At 38.1% G+C, this 17,695-nt stretch overlaps 1 protein-coding gene across 1 annotated transcript in view; it reads right to left on the reverse strand.

Annotated features, from left to right (window-relative positions):
* Positions 1-15,039, reverse strand: part of gli2b (GLI family zinc finger 2b) — an 81,367-nt gene extending 66,328 nt beyond the window's left edge. Inside the window, exon 1 of the mRNA XM_060885571.1 lies at positions 14,585-15,039. The gene's annotated coding sequence lies outside the window, so the exon portion shown is untranslated. The remainder of the gene's footprint in view (positions 1-14,584) is intronic.
* Positions 15,040-17,695: the final 2,656 nt, after the last annotated feature.

Below are 17,695 nucleotides of genomic sequence, written 5' to 3' on the forward strand. Positions count from 1 at the left end.
ATTATTATTGTTATTATTATCTTCATTCTTTGCCCAATATCATTGCTATTTCAGTTTATTAGTAGTAGCTGAACATAGTTTAAACAGGCAATACTTAAGCCACAGATTTCCGTCTTCAACAACCCATAAATAAATAAATAAACAAACAAACAAATAAATAAATAATGAATAATAAACAATAAAAAAAGGTACCTTAGAGCGACAGGGTTCTACATCTGAAGCTCAGGTTGTCCTGGTCACAGCAACCAAATGGTGCACGAGGATTATATCTTTCTGCTGTATGACTCAATACCGTGTCCTGGCGATCAGCCTCTATGATGGCTTTATTCGTTTACTCACTCATCCATCTCTTATCTCTCGCTTTTTTCACTCAAGGTAAGCCGATTAAGGGAGGTGCCACACTTGCGCACTTCGATGGCATCTGTTTCGGTTTTTGCTCGGCCAAGACTGTCCCGGGCTTGTACAATTTTTTAGTGTTTTAGCCGTAATTACAATTTTCAGAATATTTAGTTCATTAAAGTCAACTACATTAAAAGTGAAGATTTGTATAAATCTTGAGATCGAGGCCTTAAACTGCAGGCTTGTGTTCATCAATGTTTGTTTATTTGTTTGTTTGTTTAATCTTATGTATATGAATTTGCAATTGAAGAATCTAAATGGAAGATTTAGTGCAATTTTTAAAATGTATGCGTTTAATCTTTCAATGTATATAATGATTTATTTTTTTTTACTTATTCATATAATCCAGTTTATATGAATTATCAAAATAATCATTTATTGATTTTTTTTTTTTTTTTTAATTCTTTATTTTTTTTTGCTAGTTTAATAAAAAAAATGATTAAATGACCCAACTAGGGGTAAAAAATAAAGAATTATCAAAATAATCATTTAATGATTTTATTTTCTGAATTCTTTTAAATCATTTTTATATTAAACTGTAATATATACAATTCATTTTTATTCTTTTATGTGTTCTGAAAATGTTTTCCATTTGTTTAGTTTCTTGTTACATGATTTTTTATAGATTTTGGATGCATCTGATTGATATTGATGAAATAATTGAACTAAGATGCAGTTTTATTCTGTTTTACTTATATATGGTTTTATATTCTAAGATTTGTACTTTTGAAATAATAGTTTAAAAGTTTGAGGATATAATACTTGTAACGTACACTGTGACAGAGCAGGATGTTTTGTGTTGATGTAAATGACTTAATTTTAAATGATTTTTTTGTGAATATAATATTATTTTTAAAAAATCTCATTGGAACCTGTGCCTTTGTGACAGGATTCAAAAAGCGAAACTGAGATCGTCTTCTTCAAGACTATAACAGCTGCCTGACGTTCCGCTGCCAAATCCGTTATAGAAAAGAAACGTGCAAAAAATCCTGTGATCTGTTTATGAGACCCGGTCATCACTTTGATCATTTATCATGCATCAGAATAACACAATCGTCCCATAAAATCAATCTTCTGTGCTTCTTGGCTTGGGATCTCCCGAACATTGGCAGACGGATGTGATGACCGCACTCTTGAGCTATGTTGTTTGATTGACAGCTGTGTCATATCTAAACTATGCATTATATCTAAACTATGTGTAAGCCATAACTGCTGTGTTTATCTAGGTGTTAGAAAGTTAAGACATTTAGCAGGCTAACACCTAAATCTGCATCTAAGCCAAGGCTTTTTTCAGACAGTGTGACTGACAACGCATTCTGTTTCCTCACTAACTCATTATCCCACAATCCCCCACACAGATCAGGACCCCATGGAGCCATCCTGGGCCACCAGCGTGACATGACAGGATAGTACAGGTGTCAAAGACTGAACAGACAGATGGCCATGAGAGCAAACAGGTAACGACAGGCACTTTTTCTCTCTCTCTCTCCCTCTCTTTTCTGTCAATGGTCATCTGCCAAGAGCTGGAGAGGAAGAGCGAGGGAGGAAGAAGAGGCAGGAGGCAGGACAAAGAAGGGCTAATCCCTGATCAAAACCTCCTACGTCTTTCTAAGACAGAGTTCATCACAGTTCAGATGAGAGATTTGCCACGACCCCACGTGAAAGATGTTTCGGCAAAGATGGAGTATTACTCCAAGGTTTTGCATGAGGCATGCGTCTATAACGATAACACTGCTGCATTGAGCACAAGTGCTGAATGAATAATCTTGTGCCTTGTATGCTAGCAATCAGATCTGTACAGAGACAGAAAGTTTTACAACTGTATGATTGAGCAAGTTTAAAATAAAGCATTCATTCAATCATTCATTCATTCAATCATTCAATCATTCGTTCATTCGTCTTCAGAAGTCTCTGATCAGGATCCAGAAGGAACCTGATGGGAATCCACCTCGAATGTCTCCATGTGAAAGATTTCCCAGGCTGTCACACACATAGGGTCTATATATTTATACTTATTTTAACACTAATCAGCCATGTCATTAAAATCACCTGCCTAATATAGTGTAGTTCCCCCAATGATGCCAAAAGAGCTCTGAAACTTTGAGGTATGGACCCACAAGCCCTCTGAAGGTGTGTTAGGGTATCTGGCATCCTATGGTAAGATGTTCGCAACAGATCCTTTACCTTTTTGATTGCAGGCAAATCAAAAAGCAAATCCCTCTCATGCAGTAATTTTTTTGTTTATACCTACCTATGATATAACAGCCATAACAGCCTATAAAGATATGTCAGACCCTCCTCTTGCAGTCAGAAAATGAGACAAAGCTTTTGTGTGAATGTTTTCACTTGACTGCATTTGAAATGGTCAAAGACACAGATTTAAATAATACACACAAAGAGTAAAGAATTTACGGATTCAAACCGCAATCTATAACCTCTATTCACTCGCAGGCCTTTCAGCCGTACACAGCCTGAGGCTTCCCAATCATGCTGCTGTTTCTATTCCAATCCCAGCACTTGAATACATGAAAAGAGGCGCGAAAAGGTCTGACGGACAGGACTGTGTGCTCTTTGGGGCAACAGCGATGGTCTGCTGTCTTTGAAGAGATTTAACAGGTGTAAGGGAACTATTCTGCTTTACAGACCAGACGGATGTGCTCCGGTGACGCTATACCGATCGCATCAGAGCTCTCATTAGTCGCGAAGGCCTTGGAGCAGCCTAAAGACTTTTTTCTCTCGTTAATTACATTTGCCTTGTGGCAAAGAGACTCTACAAGTGCGCTCAAAAGCCTTCAAGACTTCTAAATGACAGAAGTGTCACTCCACATCAAGTGTGAACAAGACATTGCAGCCCGGGTGTGAATATGTGTAACGTGGGTGCCTTTTTTCTCCAGAATGATACGGATTAAGCTTGATCACTTCAATCATAATGCCGTTATGCCAAGCATTTAAATAATGCACAAATTGGTAATCCTCATCAACTTTGCACAAAGCGAAGGATTAAACAAATGAGAGGGAATGATTGGTTCTGCCTTCATCGAGCTTCTTGAGTTAACGTACACAAGAGCCGCATACAGAGCGGTTAACCCCAACCTTGCTTTGTCAATGATCGCCTCCTTTAGGTACACACACACGGCCATTCAGCAGGGCATGATAACTAACAATAGGAGGCTTTAGCGAAAGGTAATTGAGGAGAACAACAACTTCTGAACTTAACTCTCTCCCATTCAGGGCACTTATTGTGTTGAAATCAATGACATGTTTGTTTTAGCACCTCGTTCTCTCTCAGCAGGCCCACGGCTTCTGTTCAAGCGCCCTCCCTCTAAAATCCTCCTAAAGAACACTGAAAAGGAATGCAAACACATTTTTCAAAGAGTTTGTTTGAAGATCTTAACTCTCTCTTCCTCCTTTTTTTTTTTGGCTTTGACTTTAAGAGAGACGTTGTGCTGGTTAGACTGCCACAAATCTTTCAGGGGGGAAAAAAATCTAAGAAATTGTATGTCTTTTATACAAGTAAATGTTCTGAACATGAAGAATTCTTTACATCTTTGTGATACTGGGATGGACAGCTGACAAATGCCCTGTTAAACAAGTGTGTTTCATTTGCAGGTGAACAGCTGTTGTGTTTTAGAAAGAAAGAGAAAGAGAGAGAGAGAGAGAGAGAGAGAGAGAGAGAGAGAGAGAGAATGGGCTGATATGTAGTCCAGTCCATTTCCTGTGTGACAATTTCATTATTTCAAACAAAACCCAGCTGCTAGACATAAAGCATGCTTAGATTCCTAGGCTGTTTATGGAATTAAACTGATGTCTCTCTGTGGGCTCTTTAAGATGATGTCATTTGAATACTTTTACGTTTCTGCACATTTTATTTTGCAAGTTTTGACTGATTGTTAATGAAATTAATGGCATTATTAAATAGCATTGCTTAGCAACCGCTACAGGACCTGGACATAACAGCTAAGCTGAACTTTATTCTGCAGGCATTCTGCAAGATCTAGCCATAAAGTAGACACGATATGCTTGATATGTTTCAATCAAAGGTCTACCAGAAAAATACCTTTTAGGTCCTTCAACAAGACCTTTAACCCTTGTTTATTTAGGTTTTTGGATAACAATACATATTTTGAGCTGATAAGAAGCAAGCAGTGCTCGCAACCATGGTGTTCAGAAAAGCATCACAAAATTCAAGGCAGAAGTGCTAAAACAGCAAAATACCACATCAGGTTCCACTCCTATCTTCCAAGAACTGGAATGTGAGGCTACACTGGGTACAGACTGACTAAAATTGAAAACTGGCAATGTTTTTCCATTCTGCAAATGTCCAGTTTTGTTAAGCCTGCAAGTTATTTTTTTCATCTGTTTATCTGCTCTGCTATGACGCGTTTCCAAGCAGTCAGTACGCTGAAATATTTTTTTTTCTGGACTGCTGTCCATAGTTGAAAACCCTTGCTACAGTATAATTATGCTATCTTCCAGGTACTTGGAATAAAATCTAGCATTGCAAAAGATTTCAGTGAAAGAGCTTTTTTTAACCTCCGAACTTAACAAACCTAAAAACAAACCTTAAGAGAAGTGAAGTAAGCTGCAAATTCTACATGTTTATGCTTGAAGAAACATGCATCATGTCTACGTATTTTACGACCAGGTAGTCTTGGTCATCCAACACATTCCAAACATGTCACGTATGTTTAATGTGCAGTGAAAATAGCTTTCTGCTACACGGTTCAAAATTAGCATCTATTGCAGCGATAGAACAGGCGGAGGCCCCGATTCGACGAATTCAAGCCGTCCGAGACGGAGTTAGGAGAAAAAGAAAGAGAAAGAGGTATTCTCTATGTCTGATAAAATGAATGTCTTCATATTCCAGGTGCACTGAGCTTTCTGGAGAGCTGTTTGGCTCATCATGCAGGATTACTTACAGAAACCAACAACCCATCATGCTGAGTAATTACAGCCCGAGCTGTCGGCCAAACAAATGGCTCTGACAGAACGCTGAAAGGTCACGCAGTGAAATCCCAGAGAATTCATTGAGCTCTTTCTCTCTGTTGTGTTCGCGTCTGGTGCGATCGTTCAGATACACTGCCGGTGAGGCAAAGTGCTCTCTTATGGAATATAGTGGGGTTAATGATACCTACATATGCAGAAGAGAAGAAGCAAAAACCACCAAATCTCCAGGATGGGAGGTCAAACATCAACATACCACTAGATTTGAAACCAGGTAGAAGTTTCAAATTTTATTCTTACACACATTTTAAATTGTAGAATAAATTCCATCCACCCTCTTGCCATGGCTTTATTTGTGTGAATGTTTGTGTGAAAACATTATTTTAATGTGTACAATATTTTTGGTTAGGTTTTGTCTATTTATTAGAGAGCTTTCAATTCCAACAGAACATGTTAGGTCCAATCTGACAATATTTATACTACCATAAATACTTGTCTTTGAGTTAAGGTTTGTATTTATCCAATTTCATTCACATTGTGTTAATTGGCTAATAACTATAAATAACTCAATAATAAATAAAATGTATTTACTGATGGGGGGTACGGTGGCTTAGTGGTTAGCATGTTCGCCTCACACCTCCAGGGTTGGGGGTTCGATTCCCGCCTCCGCCTTGTGTGTGTGGAGTTTGCATGTTCTCCCTGTGCCTCGGGGGTTTCCTCCAGGTACTCTGGTTTCCTCCCCCGGTCCAAAGACATGAATGGTAGGTTGATTGGCATCTCTGGAAAATTGTCCGTAGTGCGTGAGTGAATGAGAGTGTGTGTGTGCCCTGCGATGGGTTGGCACTCTGTCCAGGGTGTATCCTGCCTTGATGCCCAATGACGCCTGAGCACAGGCTCCCCGTGACCCGAGGTAGTTCGTATAAGCGGTAGAAAATGAGTGAGTGAGTGAGTATTTACTGATATTGAATGCTTGTGATTTTTGCCTCTGTAGGAAAAAGAATAAAAAATCACAAACGTCCTGGTTACACTTTCCAGGCCCCAGAATTTGTCTCTTATTAAAATCTAGCATACACTACACAACATACACATGTGAAAACACACGTGAAATAAATGAAAACACAAGTGACATGTGACATCCACAGTTCCAAAATGGTGGATGTGATGCTTATTGCCTTGGGGTCTGCAAGAACTTTTCAAATAAAAAAAATTGAAACACAAAGTGTGCTCCATGCATTTTTGCGCTTTATTGTAGGCAGGAAATGGATTTAAACTGTTATTGTATCATCAAAATTTCAATTTGTAGGAGTGGATTAGGCCTAAGATTCACTTTGACGTTGTAAGTCTTATTTGAAGTCTGTTTGGGGATTGTGAAAGACTTAAACTTTGATATGACCAAATTGTCTTGGGCAATCCTTTAAAAAAACATACTAAATGACTCTGACATGCTACACCAATACCAATATGTCTTATATAACAAATACTAATATAATTACAGTGTACTCCATTGTGTGATCTGGACCCCACCATTGTCGTGTATACAAAAATGTACATTCGCACAAGCCCACTGTAGTGAACTGTGAGGCAGTTGGGGCTGTTGTGTGGATCACTTAAGTCAGTGGGAAGCCTGGGGGTGTTTGTGGCTTCCCTGTGTGAGAGAATGCAGCAGGGGGAGGCATGTGAACCTGTGGATAATGGAGAGAGGGGGAGGCTGAGGTGAGAGAGGGGTCCTATGGCTTGGATCACACCCCCTGCTGGTAAGTGCAATATCCTGTGGGTGATCCTGCGGGTTTGGTCAATGTCAAACAGATGTTAGGATTACAACCCCGGCTGAACTTCTGGAGAATAGTCTCTGATGGGAGGATCTGTCCTGTCTTTCCGAATCAGTCTCTAGAATTATTACAACTCCAACGTGCCAAGCAGAGCCATTTCACAGGACTACATAGCTAAGACGCTTTTCCAAAAACACGCACATCACTCGAGCCTCAGGCTATGGCCTTCAAAGCAAAGCCTTTGGGAATCTTAGTATTGCTTCAATTGCTGGGCCTCTACAATGTTTTCCTCATTTTTTTTTACGTTACTACCTTTGATCCAGTGGCCAAATGGTGTTGTTAAGAGACACTTGTAGTTTAACAGCCTGACTGTGCTGTAAATGTCCTCTTCTGTCACCGTTTGAGGACTGAAGCCAGTCAAATGCCTTGCCACACACTGGACTACAGATTTAAGAGTTTGCCAACAAGTTGAGATGGTTCATTGTGCTGACATCCAGATAGCAGATTAAGAGATGCCAAACTATGGGACAGACAGTATAAAAGCTAGCAGAGTACCAGCATTCCAGGTACCAAGCTATACCAAACTTGTCCATGTGATTCTTTCTGCCTTCTTTCTTCGTCATTTTATGAGATTCATGAGACCACATCTTTCTATGCTGGATTCTCCTCCATGATTTGTTCAGAAGTCTGTGATGCTGGAGGCTAGAAAAGGCTGAAAACTTCCAGGGAATGGCTCTGCACAAACAATTGACGAACTCCTGCACCACAAAACCAACTTGGTTTAAAAAAAGACAACAAAAAAAAAACTTCCTTCTTTCTACATCCTGATGCTAAAATCCTCCCTGTACACTCATGGGACGATAAATTTATTGGAGCAAAATGTCAGTATGATTTATCCAGCCACCTGCTTCAGTCTTGACCTTACCTTAAACATAGCATGCATAACTGTATCATGGGTACCCAGCTGAATTGAGTTAAAAAACACAGGGCCAGACAGGACAAAATAAAAGCTTGAAAGAGAGAGAGAGGGTGAGGGGTGAGGGGCTTGTATAGGCTACTCTATTCCAACCTAAAGTGTTAGCAAAGATGAAGGATGCAAGTACAGCTGTCTGAGAGTCATCCCTATCTCTGAGATAGTGCAGACCCAGATCTCTTAGCAAGGCCCTGACCCTGAACACTGATTGTACGAGGGTGTGTGATTGATAACAACTAACACATGGAGCTTTTTTATTCAGGGTATCTCATGTAAACCCTGTATTCCCGTCAGGCTGTTTTAGGAGTCTGCGGCTTGGCTGCGTTTCGCTTTCTTTCGTTCTTCATCTCTCTTCATATGAGTCTAATGAAGAACATGCCCTGTGAAGGCCTGAGCTGTAGCTCTGTTACTCAGACAAATAAGTCATCCAGGGTTGCGCCACAACAATGAAGATTTCTCTTCAGCTGCATTAACCGAACCGCTATGATGTAAACACGCAAATCCTGCAATGTTGTTGCTTGAATTGTTCTGCACGCTCAAAAGCAGCGGATCTTTGTAGTTCATTAGGGGATTTTCCATGAAGTGTTTGTCTTAAATGTGTATAGTTCTGGACTGAAAGTGATGATGATGCACTGGCAGACCCACAACGTGTTGCTGTCAAAACTTCTTTAAGAGACAGAAGAGCATCATTTGGTTGCACCATCCCTCTAGGAATTAATTAAGTTGTGAATCAAAGGCCGCCAAGAGGCGCTATGGATACACGTCACATTTCATAGTGAGGCGAGTTTTTTGTGCCCCTGGTGGCACACAGACCTTTGATTTCGAGGCATCTCATGGTATGTGATGTCCTTTCATGAGACATTCACTGTAATTAGATGCAGCTTGATGCTTGATTGTTTCTGCTTGATGAGGACTTCTTATGCCTGGGTTCATGTGGCTCTGACTGATCATTTTAATCTCACTGAATTAGCTTTTGAATTAACTGAATCTGAGTTTATTACAGCTTTAAAACTGTGCTGCAGAACATGGATGTCTTGCATTAGGAGGTGAGCAAATGCCAGCAAGAGTAGATCAAATATTGTATGAAAAAAGAAAGAATTTGATCAGATCCTGTTACAAATCTAGCTTGAAAGATCAGACGCCTGCTTGTAGTTCAACAATGTAAAGTAGCCATGTAGCGTAATGTTAACAACACGCTAAACTAGCCATGTACAATAGCGTAATGTTAACAACAATGACAACAACCGGTGAGCTATTACACAAAGCATTCACAAAAGTAAATACCCCCTTTGTTGTTATTTATCATTATTTTTATTTATGTTTACAATATTAGTGACTTTTTGTAGGAAAGAGTTTGCCTCAGTGTGTTTGTCATGTTTTCTCATGCTATCCTGTATAGTATGTTTTATCTTCTCATCTCTATTCATGACCTGTCTTAAAAATCAAATGTCAAATAAAAAAAATCCATAACCTTCATGTTTATAGGTTATAGCTTTTTTCATGTCCAAACTGTGAAGCTATAAAAGCATTTCCCCTCCAAAATGATGCAATTTCAACTTGCTTTGCTAAATAATTGGTAAATAATTGAGAAATATGAAAATTATTATAAATTATTAAGCAATATGTAATATATTTCATATCATGTACAACATCACAACAAAATAAAATCGACAATTGTTATATACAGTAGATAAACAGACAGTCAACATGATATTATCCTTCCAAGGCTGCTTAAAGATCAAGACATTATGAATTCTACATGAGGTCGATGATTTAATCCTATTTCTAAAGAATCTAAAAAAAAACTTCCTTTACCAAGCAACATACGGTTCATTAGGCAACTCTGCTTAGTTTATATAAAACACGTGCATATAAAATCGCTAGCTTAAAATTCATACTCCATTTGTAAAGCAGTGCCCCATTTTTTTTTTCAAGTGACTTAATGCAACCTTTCATAGACTTGCAGCATTCCATCCTAATTCATGATGACAAAACTTTCTTTTTGTTTTAATACTTGTCTCTCATGAGTGCCTACGTGTCATTTCTTGTCTAAGCCCAACAAGGAATAGCTCCTGAACGGGCGCATTCCTTCATGCAAAAATTCACCTTGACACATGCACGTCTTGTGGCGCCTTCGTCTTCCATGTTATCCCGCGTCCCATATGGAGTTTATCTACGCCTCTTTGATGAGCATTCCCATGAGGTCGGGAGCTCGGGCTGCTGGAGAGGGGGAACGGTTTACTGTGCTCTTCATCAGAGCAAGTCAACGCAAGAGGGGATTCAGAGAAAACAGAGAAAGGGAGAGGGAGAGGGAAAGAGAGAGTGAGAAAGAGAGAGAGAGAGAGAGAGAGAGAGAGAGAGAGAGAGAGAGAGAGAGAGAGAGAGAGAGAGAGAGATGCTGGCCACAAAAATTGCCAGAGGACAAATCACCCCTGACTGGTGGAGAGATTTCTCAGAGCAGACAAGAAACAAAAATATTAGTGTTCCGCTGGTCTGGGTTTATGGAGGCAATTACATGTTTGCCCTTTAGACAGACTGAAATAATACTTAGCATGGGAGATAATGCCAGTTGGAAATAAACACACTAACAAACAAACAAAAAAACTTTCCTTCTTACTGACATTATAATAATTGTAATAGTAATGGCATTTTAATGCAGAGTAAATTCAGTCAATTATCAATCTAAGCTTGTTGCTCCATGCTTCAGCCGAAGCAGATAATGAACCCAATATGGCAACAAGAAACAATGGAACCTGAGAAGTTTCTGAACCCATTTATCCAAAATCAGCCCGGTATAACATAACAGAGATTTTCAGGGGTCATTGCCTCCATTGAAACACTACAATGCAGTGACTTCTCCAGGGGTCAACTCCCCTCGGATTCCTCCATATAGCCAAGAAGAAGTGACTTCATATACTCCAATGAGAAAGCCCATTGTGCTCGGAAGTCTTGGGGAAAAAAAAAGAAAGGGGAAAAAAAGAAAGAGATGGTCCCCTGCTGACCTGGGCTCCAAGCTCAATCACTCATAGAAATGTGGAGTTACTACCTAGACTGGGAAAAAAGTCTGAAAGGAGACAGGATGTCGGCTGAGAAAAGGGTTAAGATTAAAAAAGTGCTTCAGGTTTCAAACCAAATGCTTGGTTAGAAAAATAATGTAGGTGTGGTCTAGTGTGCCGTTTAAAAATGCCATTTTATATGAGGGAAGCATACGCATAAAACAGAAACATAAAACAACAAAAAGTAAAAGCAAACAAGCCCTAAACTTTTGACCTATTTGCTCTTCTCACTTGTGGTTGTTTGTATTTTGCAAGAGCATTCAGGATGATAGTAAGAGGTTTGTATTAGAACCACAGCTCTCTTTACACAGGGTTTAGCTCATCAAAAGAAAACACCAGAGGGATAAGTGTCATTTGATGAAGCAAGGCTGTGTGGGGTTGGCAAAAGGCAAGATCGGCTGCCCTTTTGCCCTCAGTGGTCCAAATAAAAGATGTTAAAACAAACCCGGCCAGAGTTTCACTATGTTTGTGGTTAAGACAGATGCAAGAAACTTTGAAGCAATTAAACATTTCTGAACAACAGTTGCTTTATTACCAAAAGACACCCTTGAGCTTCTCTGTCAGGGTTGCTAAGGTGACGGTTTTTACACCAAAGTGGGTCAGTGGGTGGTGTTTTTGGGCTACTTTAAAAATAACCTGCGGCCTTCAATATCTTGTTTTAAATTACTGAAATATAATCTAACCAATGTCCATAAGCATAGGCCAAGGCAAACAAAAGGAAAGTGTAAGTGCAGACTGTGCATCAACGATACACTATGTCGCCACTTTGTGTTAGTGTTTTCACAGTGACGTAGTAAGACAGGTGATCAATCATTCTATGTTTTTTTTTTTCTTTTCTGATATAGCATACAGTCATTGTGGTCTTAATACTCTGGGCTAATTGAGTTTACTTAATTTAAATGTGTACGCTTGTTCAGTTTCAATGAATTGGGTTACATGAAGACAGTTTGTTTACATACATCCCACATGATCCCACATCTTTTTCAAAGCCCTCCATGCTCCATGGACCGAGCCCAACATGCTGGCATATGCAACACCCATATAACTGCTGTGCTATTCTTTCACACTTGTTCTACCCGAATTCATTTAATTCTACAGATATAATTCCTCTCAGGGTAAATCAAACGTCCTTGTGAGAATTCTTAACGGTACTGGTTTACGTTAATGCTAAATGAATTGATCACTCTTACTTTACATAACTCAATCTAGAAACAAGAACATTAAGAGAACAACAACATTCATTTAACTCTAACTTTAAATGAATATCACTAAGAGCAATGAAATCATGTTTTAAGTAAAGTATACTTAATATGTTCTTTTAAATCTGACTGACCACTTTTTTTTTTTTTTTAACCAGTGAACATATTGCAAAGATTAGCAGAGGGAAAGGGGGGTTATGGAGTGGATAATGGTTGCACCAGGCAATGATCAAAAGCCTGTACTGCAGATACTGCAAATCAGAAATGTGTGCACACCACAGTGACCTCATTTCCCTTGTGAAGAAATACTGAGAAACACAAGACAAATGTGTCTCCCTATTCCCTATTCCAGCACCTGTAATATGTAATTGGGCTGGAAATTTTGTTTACTAAATATTTCCAGAGATGCAGAATATCTTATAGAACTTCAAATTCGAGTCTCAATAAAAATCATAAAGCTATAAATATAAAGAAATGATGACTAATACTGACACATGAACTAGATTTTATGTATTAGGCCTATTATATTATATTTTATGTCTTTTTCATTTTATCATCATTTAAAGCTGGCCAGTAGTCAGTGCATTTGAAAAAAATTATACAAAATAAATAAATAATAAATATAATAATAATAATAATAATAATAATAATAATAATAATAATAATAAATGTAAATAAAATCCTACAGACTGTACATATCGTAGATAAAATAGAATTGGACCTACAACCAGAAAGTTTCAAAATCTTTTAAATATTTATCTATATTTGTCCATGTGGGAATGAGTGAAAATGGCGCCGTAGGGCTCGCGGGAGTGCGCTGAAGGGGGCGTGGTCATTTCTCGGTCCGCCGCGGCCGGTGAGCGCGAGCTCGGGCGGACTGAATGAGCTGAATGGGATCCCGGCGCTCTTTCACATCCTTTCAAAACCTCTTCAGCCTGACTGCTGGGACTCTTCATAGCACACAATAGCAAATGCACTAAAACTTTTTTTTCTTCTTTTTCTTATGCTAATGCCTGTGACCGGGTCCTCACATGAAAAAAAAATCCCACTCCCACCAACAGTTTTTTTTTGCCTCTTCCTCTAGGATTTAAATGGGCCAATTAGAGTTTTTTCCCCTGCTTTTTTGCCTTGTTCTGCCTCCTTGTCAGCTAAATTTCTAAGCACACAGGCCCTTTCATTCTCTCCAATGAATTGCAGAGTTTCTTCTTCATCTCCTTCTTCATCTCCTTCTTCTTCTCTTTCTTCCACACCACCCTTATATAATGATCACACCAAAGCTACTTGCCCAGAGACACCATAACAAGCAACACATGAAACTAATTGCTGATATTTATTCTGAGACTTTCAGCATAAAGCTACAGTAAGCTGCAAAGAAAAGCTAGAGAGCAAACACAAGGCCTTTCAACTAACAGCACGAGCTTTTCACAAACCCTTCAGCTCATGATAGCTGGACTTCACTGGACTTAATTACACTATGCATGTCTATAGAACATGTAAAGTTTGGTCTCTAATGACGTGGACTTTTCAAACTTTGCATTGTTTTGGCATTATGACTGAATTGCTTAGTAGGTAGAATTTATTAGGCTAAAATATGAAATAAAATGATAAAAGTAGACATTTTAATTTAAAATCAGAAAGAAAGAAAAAACAAAAAACAGAATGCACGCGAGCAGTAAGCAAAAAAAAATTAATAATAATAAAATAAAATAAACTCCAAAGTTCTGGCATGGCGTATGGTTCAAATTTTCCGAATCAGAGCTCTAATGGCCCTGGCGCCTCTCCACCTTTCCGATCAGATTGTTGTCCCATAAGGATCAAGTTGCAGACAAAAAGATTTTTGAAATTCCAGCGCGAAGCCGGTTAAAAGTGCAAACAACAGTTTAAAGGCATCTCCTATCTCATTTTCTTTATCATTGCATGAAGCGTGTAATGCACTTTAAAGAGAATTGTTACTTGTTTTTTTTTTTTTTTTAAATCAAGATAGATAGCAACAGTGTAAACAAGCGTGCAAACAAATCGGAGTTTATATTATTTATTGAATTATTTGCCTTTATCTTTGCACTCAACGATTCTATAGGAACAGAATTCTAGATTCTATAGGAACTTCTTTTTCTGGAGACACTTTTATAGTGTGAGGTGTAGTTGTAAGTGAGTGAGTGAGTGAGTGAGCTGCAACTTTTCCATATGTCCATTTTCCATACATATATTTTCCATATATGTAACCTTGTTAATATATGATCCTACCTTTAATTCTGTTGATGTTTTTCCCGATTCACGTGTCCAAAGCTGCGTGTTCTCTCTTCTTCAAGCACAACTTTTTCGCTGTAGAGAGGAGTAGAAGCTTGTCCTTCGCGGCGGGACCCGAAACGCCATCCGAGCGCAGCACAAACTTCGCCAAAACTTTGCCCAAACTCTCCCGGATCATTCAGTGCACTTCACACAAGAGTTAGTGCGTCTTCACTTCACTTCGGATCAGTGCAGGAACTTTTGTTTTCGCGTACCGAAGCCTTCCCGCAGCCAAACCATCGCTCGCGCAGAACAGAAAGAAGCTGAAACGAACTGAGGTTTGTGTGTGTGTGTGTGTTTGAATGTGTGTGGGAGTGTGTGCTGATTTCTCCAAGCTGATCTGTGTTCAGTTCGATCTCCTTCTCTTCCCATCTGGGCTCGGTTTCTCTCTCTCTCTCTCTCTCTCTCTCTCTCTCTCTCTCTCTCTCTCTCTTTCTGTCTGAGTTTAACCATTTGCTGTTCCAGATGGGCCGGGCTAGTGGAGCGCGCGGGATCGCACACACACACACACACACACACACACACACACACACACACACACACACACACACACACACAGAGAGAGAAAGAGAGAGAGAGAGAGAGAGAGAGAGAGAGAGAGAGAGAGAGCGACAGAGACAGAGAGAGAGAGTTTGGAGTTCTCTGTTGCGTAGAAAAGAACAAACACAGCAAAAAGAAAAAAATCCCACGTGTACAGAAAACACAGTTTTAATGCATCACTAAGGATTTGGCTGTATGGTGTAAAAGTGCGTGTTAGTACGATTCAGTGCTTCTGCCAACTATCCAAGCTTCAGGCCTAAAGCTTTAGAGTTGAAACACTCAAAGATTTAGAGTTTAACGTGACCGGGTTTTTATCCCTGCAGCTTTCCGTTTGCATTAAAAAAGTTCATTGATGATTTTAGTTTAAAAGTACAGAAAAATCTTTCAGAATTTGCTTAAATCGTTCATATTAAGCAGAAGTTAGGTAAAACAAATGCAGAGGTGTTAAAATATTTCAATACTGAGCTGGATGTAAAAAAAAACATTTTGCGCAGACATTCACTTATACACCCTCATCTTCATCACAGTGATGAAATAAACTGCTCAGTAAAAGATCTGCTTTTACTATTACAGCATTGATGCATTAATCATTAAAACATGGATTAATCCCTGCTATGTGTCTGTATATAGCAGATAAATGAATTCTTGTCTGTATGTATTAAATCTATTACAGTGTGTGTATAGGAAGAACTGTATTACACGTAAGAGTTTACATCTAAACTTACATTTATAGTTTTGTTTTTTAATAGAAAAGCTGGATTAAATCTTAAAGTGTTTATATAAGAACAGCTAAATTAATCCCTACAGTGTTTCTACAAAACAGCTGACTTAACCCTTAAAGTGTTTATATAAGAACAAACAGATTCACCCTTACTGTATATAGAAGAACAGGTGAAATAATCCTTTCAGTGGTTCTACAGAACATCTGGTTTAACCCTTAACATGTTTATTTAAGAAGAGTGTATGACCTCTTAATGTACCTATATGATAACGGTTGAATTAAAACAACTACAATTAACGTTACAGTTTTTGATGAACTTGTATATATGGTTGTATAAGAACAGCTGGATTAATCTTTACTGCATTTATTAAAAAAAAACAAAAAAAAAAGAAATATTTGGAATTGCAGTGTATTTATACATACAGCTGTTTTTTTCAACAGTTTTTATATAACAACAAATTGAGTGTCCTTTAAAAAAGTTTATCTATAACACATGCATTAATCTTTACTGTGTTTATATAAGAACAGCATGTTAACCATTACAGTGTTTACATAAGAACAACTGGATTAACCTTTACAGTGTTAACATATGAATAGCTGGACTAACCCTTAAAGTTAGGCTTTATTATCCTCGATTAACCCTTTAAAACATTTACAGTAGGCCTATGTACAGAAAAAAACAGCTGTCTTATGCTTTACTGTGTTTATCTAAGAACAGCTGGATTAACCAGTATAGTATTTCTATAGAACAGCTGGATTAACCAGTACAGTATTTCTATAGAACAGCTGGATCAGCCCTTAAAGTGTTTATAGAAGAACAACTGAATGAACTCATGTGATATTTATAGGCTGGTTAGATGAACCATTCTTATGCTTTTCTAAGAACATCTGGATTAACCATTACAATGTTTGTTTGAGAACAGCTGGACACAAATAAACACTGTTCAATTTAATTCAGTGGCGTTTACACTGTAGACAACAACACTGTACTGACATTATCAGAGTTTATTTTGTGGAGTAGGCTAACCGAGGACAACTGAATGACAAGTATCCAAGAGATAATATTTCTGTGTATTGTATTATTGTATATAAACCCAAATGTGATGAGCAAAATAGAAACTACAGAGAATGCAGCCTCAAACATTCACAAATTAAAAAAGTTTCTTCTACAACAAAACTGAGCCAAAATCTGAATCATTCAAATGTTCTGAAGCATCTGTAATACCTTATTGACTTTGCAAGCTCCATTTAAGACAGATTTTTATTTTCAGGATGCCATAAATATTGTGACCAATCAAATCAGTTATACCTGATTGTAACATGAACGTCTAAATATTTCTTTTTATGTATCTTTACCTTATACGGCTACTATTTATTTGCATGAATCAGCTTGTGTCTTGTGTCTTGTAACAACCAAAACACAAATGTGTGATGAAGAAATGATCAGGGGAAAAAATTATAAAAATGAAAAGATTAAAACTTTTGGTGTATTTGATTTCCTGGATTAAATTTTAAATCTATGACTATGCAGCAACCCTAACAAACTATAATTCTGTTAAGATTTTTTTTAGCATACAAAGGTGTCAGGCAAAGGGAAAGAAAGAAAGAAAGAAAGAAAGAAAGAAAGAAAGAAAGAAAGAAAGAAAGAAAATTTAAAAAAATTATTAAAAAAAACGTATTAATGGTATGGCGAGGTCAAAAATGACCTATATCAGATACATTATTCCCACTGAAATGTCGTCTGAACCATAGAGTCAGTTGGCACTAATGGCAGTCAGCGCCATCTAGAGGATTAAGTATAAAGTACA

This window comes from Tachysurus vachellii, chromosome 1, assembly GCF_030014155.1.
Source record: "Tachysurus vachellii isolate PV-2020 chromosome 1, HZAU_Pvac_v1, whole genome shotgun sequence".
Classification (NCBI taxonomy): Eukaryota; Metazoa; Chordata; class Actinopteri; order Siluriformes; family Bagridae; genus Tachysurus; species Tachysurus vachellii.